Source organism: Nansenia antarctica (assembly GCF_963989245.1).
Source record: "Nansenia antarctica genome assembly, chromosome: 14".
NCBI classification, from domain to species: Eukaryota; Metazoa; Chordata; class Actinopteri; order Argentiniformes; family Microstomatidae; genus Nansenia; species Nansenia antarctica.
The window spans coordinates 12,619,014-12,625,965 of NC_137684.1; the positions used below are offsets into that span (position 1 = coordinate 12,619,014).

General features: G+C 45.5%; 1 pseudogene across 1 annotated transcript; it reads left to right on the forward strand.

The window, feature by feature from the left end:
* The first annotated feature begins 376 nt into the window (after window positions 1-376).
* Window positions 377-1,082, forward strand: LOC308169851 (hepatic leukemia factor-like; annotated as a pseudogene). Its single transcript has 2 exons — window positions 377-563; window positions 664-1,082. The product of its transcript is annotated as a hepatic leukemia factor-like (transcript).
* The last annotated feature ends 5,870 nt before the right edge of the window (window positions 1,083-6,952 follow it).

A 6,952-nucleotide genomic window follows, 5' to 3' on the forward strand; every position in this document is an offset into this window, starting at 1 on the left:
TCTGCAGCTCCACATAGAGACGTCATTTGTGGATCACTGAGAACATACAGTCTCGGACAAAACTCAAAGTTGTCCTGGGTAATGTTTTGCACCCATTCGTGGATCTTTCGCCAGTAATTTTGAATCATAGGACATTCCCAAAGTAAGTGAACCAGGGTCCCTTCCGGCCTGCAACATTTCCAGCAATCAGAATTGTCCTTGTACATTTTCCCTGCTTTTATTGAGTGTGGGACTTGTATATTATTTCGCTTCCAACACCTGACACATGACTTGAGTCGACTGTATGAAAACACAGAGACTGGGCGGGACTGCCAGAGGAAGAGAAGTTAGAATCGTACTGGCTGTGGACAGCAGCATCATTGACTTTGGTACCCACATGGTCGGCCAGACCATTTCACAGGCGTTCACCCTGACCAACCGGGGGGCCCTGGGCACCCGCTTCACCCTGGTGCCCTCCACCTGGCCCAGCCCAGCGCCCCCCCAGTCCCCAGGTCTGTCCCCTGCCTCCTCCGGCAGCTCAGAGCTCCCACAGGAGAGCAGTAGTTCAGCAGCAGCCTCTGCAGGTGAGGAGAGTCCAGCATCACGGCACTCGGGAGACCTGCAGTCAGACAGAGAGAGTCGGGTACCCCCCCCTGGGCTCAGAGCAGTCAGGACTGCTCTCAGCTCGTAACACACCCAGCCCCATTGACCCAGACTCCATCCAGGTCCCTGTGGGCTACGAGCCAGACCCGGCGGACCTGGCCCTGTCCAGCGTGCCAGGCTAGGAGATGTTTGACCCCGGCAAACGCAAGTTCTCCTACGAGGAGCTAAAGCCTCAGCCCATGATCAAAAAGTCACGCAAGATCTTCATCCCGGAGGGCCTCAAGGACGACAGGTACTGGGCCAGGCGCAGGAAGAACAATGTGGCAGCCAAGAGGTCACGGGACGCCCGGCGACTGAAGAAGAACCAGATCGCCATCCGGGCCAGCTTCCTGGAGAAGGAGAACTCGGCGCTGCGCATGGAGGTGGCAGACTTGCGGAAGGAGCTGGGTCGCACCAAGAACATTGTGGCCAAATACGAGGCCCGGCAAGGGCCACTGTGATTCTCCCAACCCCACCCCCCTCCAACCTCCCCCCCTCTGGAAGCACCCAGCCCCCCCCCCCCCCTTATCTCAATCCCTCACCCAACAGTTTGAGTGGCACCACCCCACCACAACATCCCCAGCCCCTCCTCTCCCCCATAAACTATCCGATATGATTCTGTCTCTTTAATTCTATCAATGGCTTAATTCTGTCATTGGTTTCTGTTCCTTCTCTTTTTTGCCCACTCTTCATTTATGTATGTATAAACACTAGGGGTGCAACGGTTCTCGGTTTTTTTACGGACGGTACGGTTTGCGTTCCACGGCTCAATTCACTAGTGAACCGTGACGGTTTTCGGTTTATGCTGCGATTTGGCTGCGTTCGTAAATTAGCTCTGAGAGCGCCGCAACAGTTTGAGGAAGCCCCGGATTCCTACAAGTCTGCGGTGTGGGGTCATTCAGCTTTTCCCGTTGAATACGACAATAAGGGGGGGGAAACAGTGGACAGAAATATTACTGTCTGCAAGCTCTGCTTAAAGCGTGTGCCATATGCAAATGGTTGCACCTCTAACATGAACCAGCATATTCGCCGCTACCACTCAACGATAACACTGACTGGGAGCAGGAAAGCCAGTCAGGTAGCGTCAGTGAGCAGACAGCAGTCTCTCTCTGATGCGTTCGGACAGACGTACACTACCACTTCAGAGAAACACAAAAAAATAACCAATGCAGTGGGGATGTTCATTGCAAAGGATGTGCAGCCCTTTTCGGTGGTTGGAGATTTGGGTTTTCGAAATCTGATAAAAACTCTCGAGCCCCGTTACAGTGTCCCCTCCCGTACATCATTCAGCACCAAAATAATCCCCGGTATTTACCAAACAACGCGCAGAGGCATTGAAGACGATTTGGCAAAAACTTTGCACTGACTACGGAGGGTTGTACCTCCCGGGCAACGGAGAGTTACCTCACTGTCACGGTCCACTACATGTCACCGGATTGTGAGATGAAGAGCGCAGTACTGCAAACTCGTCCACTATACGAAAGCCATACCAGCGCGCACCTGGCAGAGGAACTAACAAATGCAGTGACTGAGTGGAAGTTGGAGAGGCCAAACATAACAATTCCCGTAACAACAGACAACGCAGCAAATATCGTAAATGCGATCCATGAAGCTGGTGGACTGGGGCCACAGATCGGCTGCTTTGCGCACGTCGTAAATCTCGCCGCCAAGAAGGCAGTGGCAATAACCCCGGTGTCCCGCCTCCTGGGTAAGATCAGACATGCAGTCACTTTCTTCCACAAAAGCACCACAGCCCACCATATTCTGACAATTAAACAAGATATGTTAGACTTACCAAAACACAAATTAATCCACGATGTCGCAACTCGTTGGAATACAACACATGACATGTTGGAACGCTATGTGGAAAGTGTTACTTTTGTAGTGTGAACTTGTTTTCCTCCTGTTTGTATACGGGCTACCAGCTGTCAAGGCTAAAGTGCACTTTTACTTTCGAAAGTGTTTATTTATTTTTGGACATTTGAAAGTGTTTTTTGTTTATATACAATGATATATACATTATATACATAACATATACATGTGTATGTTAAAGTTCCATATTATGTATAAGCAAAATAAAGTAAAGTAACAGTTTGTAAATAAATAGTAGCATTTGTTTCTGAACCGAACCGTACCGAAAACCGTGACCCAAAATACCGAACCGTACCGAACCGTGGGCCAACTGAACCGTTGCACCCCTAATAAACACACACACACACACACACACACACACACACACACACACACACCCTTCCCTCTTTCAACTGCTACCTTCAAATGGTAATGAGCCAACCTACCAGCCGAGTCCCCACCTTCTCCCCTCCTTCCATAATTCATTTTGGAAATGATGCCATGGTGTCCTGCTCTTTCTTACCAGTTGATGATTACCTTACGTGATGATCAAGACTGAGACGTGTTGTAACTTGTCCTCCCTAACCGTATGTTATTCTACTGCTCTTTCCACAGTGATTATCCTACCTAATACCTACCCTTCCTCTCTTTGTTCTGTCCTGGAGAATGTCAGTCTGTATTTCGTGTTGTCTAGTATCTGTCTTTAGCTTCTATTCTCAAACAGAGGCATGCAGCATATTTCCCCAACAATTTTTAAGCTAGTCAATTCAAATGTTTTTATTTTTTATTTGTATTATTATTATTATTATTATTATTGTATTTCAGTTCATTTTCTAAATATCTCTGCAAGTGCAGTGCTGTAACACTAGGTTCATCAAATTAAGTTGTCTTGCTACTCTGTGCTTCATTGACTGCTTCATTTGTGCATTAGTACTTAAACATGCTCTCTCTCTCTCTCTCTAACCTAAACCTCTCTCTAACTATATAGGACAACTTTGAAATGGAAAACCAGCATTTCTTTGCCATCACCCTGACATTAAGCAATAATCCTGTCGAATCGTACCTTCATTAATGCATGCACCTTGTTGTCTCTTACTTGTATTTCCTATGGAAGCCTCCCTCTTGGTCCCCAGCTAACCCCAGACCCCAGGCTTATTGTATAATCATGAGTGACGCTAACATCCTTCCCCGTCACCCCCTGCCAGTCGTGAATGGTCTCTGTGTTGCAGGCCACTATCCTCCACACACCTCTCAGCTTAACCCTACTCTGCACTAATGCGTGACTCACAATGTTGCAATGTTTCTACTTCCTCACGCTAATCTTATCTGCCTGATATTAGTGTACCTTTGTTTTGGATGGAAGATATATTTTAGAAATATTCAATTGTTAATTATTATTATTACTATTATTGTCGGTATTGTTGTAGTTATTGTTATTATCATCCTCATTTTTAATGAACATTTTAGCTTGATTTCTTTCAGAACACAAACCTTAAGCTGATTGCAAAACAGTTTGCAAAGTGGTTAATTCTCTCCTTTATTTTCTTCCTTTTTTTCTTAGCATGATTAACATGAGTGGTTATTTCAAAAATCAATACAGATATCTGTAGTTTATTTTGTAGCTTTGTGTTTGCCTTGTTCGAAGATGGCTGTATGAATGTAAAAGATGTTGGGGACAAAAAGTTGGATGGTGTTGTCCGATACTGTGGTTAACCCAATCATTTTGTTTACTACAGACTCAGTACAGAAATGATATATTGGTTATAAGAGATATGTTTATATAAAAGCTATTCTATAAGTTGTTTTTTGTACAGTATTTTTCCTATACATTACTGGCTATGAATTTTAAAGGTACAGCAGATCCAGAATATTGTTAAAGAATACATATATTACTCAAAGAAAGATAGATATATTATTGTTTTGATATATTACCTATAGTAGTTTTACAGATTCATTGCAGCAGCACCTGATCCTTTGGGCATTATTGTAAAGACACTCCTGGTTGTATAGATGTAGCCTTTAGTTTTTCATGTCATGGAATCTTGCGTTCAGCTCAAGTTTCACCAATGTTCACATGAAATAAAGTTCTGAATACGGAAGATAAAAAATAAAAAAAAGAAGCAAGAGCAAAGCTTATGATGAGAGGAGTATCACTCAGAGGAAAGCATGTTACCTTTAAAGAAAACAACCCCTTCAGCCTGAAGTCTCGCATGGCTGATCAGAACACTCTTCAAATCACAATAAAAGAGCTACCTGAATCTGTGGATGACAATGTTGTGGTAGAATTCCTGACTACTGTAAAGCTGGCTGCAAGCTAGTTGAAAAAAAAAAAAACGGAAGTCCCTTCAGATTCTACGGAGCCCCTCTGGGGTCACCTAGGAGAAGAAAAAAAAAAAGAGTAATCCGTGCGCACAGTTTAGTAAACTGTGGCCTCAGATTCATAAACTGTGCGCACGGTTTAGTAAACTGTGGCCTCAGATTCAAAAACTGTGCGCACGGTTTAGTAAACTGTGGCCTCAGATTCATAAACCGTGCCCTGCCCTCAGTTTCATAATCACTCCGCACTTGCGTAAACCGGTCTCGCCTTCATTTCCCTGTATTCAACTGCAGCTGATAGCCTGGACCGCAATGGGTAAGCCAACTTCTTTGATAGTGATATAAGTTAGATAGTAAGCTTTGTGCTTTTATAATTTCCACGTTTTACTGTGCATTGTTTGCGTTTTTCATGCAAAAACCTCAGCGTTGCCAGCCACCCGTCCGGCACGATAGCCTACATAGCTTTCATCGGCGGTGTAGTCAGTTATGGGTTGCGCTGTTCTATTGTGCTTCAGTTCTTATGTTATACCGTTATTATAGTTCTTGAATTGATTGTTTGGGTCTGCTGTAGGCGCGTGGCAGATTGCACAGGGGGCCCATAGGTTTGAAATAATTTCAACATTTTAGGATTTAAAATGTAGGCCTACCCTACCCCCTCCCAAATCTGTGACTGAATCGCATATGCGCATCCACTGCGCGCTCGTACCTAGTTAGGTTTGGTATCGTTTGCAAGTGTGACGGGGTGTATCTTTTCATGAATCACTCTCAGCTGGATGGCTCACGTTCATTTATTCTGCAGAACAACAGTGCATCAATTTCTGGACACGGGACTTGCAGGGTCATCGAGCTACATTCGTCTCAGTGGTTAAGAATGCACTGCTGGAGATCACGTTACGTCCCGTGCAATTGCACTGTCCAGCTATATTTACACAGCATCCGGGTCACGGACACAGCATCCGGGTCACGGACACAGCATCCGGGTCACGGACACACCCCGGGTATACCACGTCATTAAACCCCTAGAAGGCGCAGTTTATACCTATTTTAGCTATAATTGAACTTGCCCTTTCTACTCCGTTACATACACCCCCCTTAAATTATACTAAAATGGGGCAACAGCATGAAAACCGGAGGCCAGTAAAAAAAAAACAGGAGCGAAAAAACAAACAAATGACAAAACAAAAAAACAACGTGGATCTCGAGCACTGATGTACCAAAACTCAACATTATAAATTCTTCCATAAGAAGTGTGTAAGGACAGATTGGTACCAAAACCCGTACTTATCACAGAGGAGAAAGAGATGCCATCTACATCCCACAGTTGTACATAACTTTGCCCTTACAAGAGGATCTCATGACTCTAGGTCACGACTCAGACCGGAAGCAAAATAAATAAAGAAAAAAAACTGGATGCACTACGCCCCTACATAGACGCCGCAATGAAACTAAATGCAGAACTTATGAAAGGCTCAGTACTCCCTTTAAGCATCTGCCCTGACATCTCACAAATAAGCCTATTTGGGTTCCTAACACTCCTCCCACATCTCGTGACAACTGATGGAACTTGAGCACTCTGTGAACGTGTGCAAACTACCTGCTCCGGCTCAACCTCAACTAGAATTGGAAGGTCACCATGGGCATCACATCTAGCTTCAGGTGAGTGTACTGTGTCACATACTGTGTCAGGGGGATAATCAGTGTGGCAGTCAGGTACAGAGTCATCAGGAACACTATCCAGCAACTCATCTGGTCGGTCTTCCTTCGAGGCACTCGGCACGGGCATAGTCCCTCCGTTGACTTCTTCCTCATGGATGCTCTCTGCCCCCGCGTGCTCAGGCGACTCCAAGACCCAGTCCCTGGTGCGCAACCGAGAGGCCTCTTCAACATCAGAGGTGACAGAGCCCTGAACACTGGCACAGGAAGCTATAGACTGCGACTCCTCTAGGGATGCCGGGTTCCCATCTTGTTCCTGAACTGTCAAGAAGTCAACCGGAAGCAGCATGTTCCTGTGTACAACCTTCTCTCTATTCGTGACAACATCTCTGATCCTGTACACGTTGATGTCCGATCTCACAGACACCACATCGAAAGGAGTTGATTCCCACCGGTCTGCGATCTTCCTCTTCCCTCTCTCACCTCGATTGGCAAGTAGCACTTTGTCACC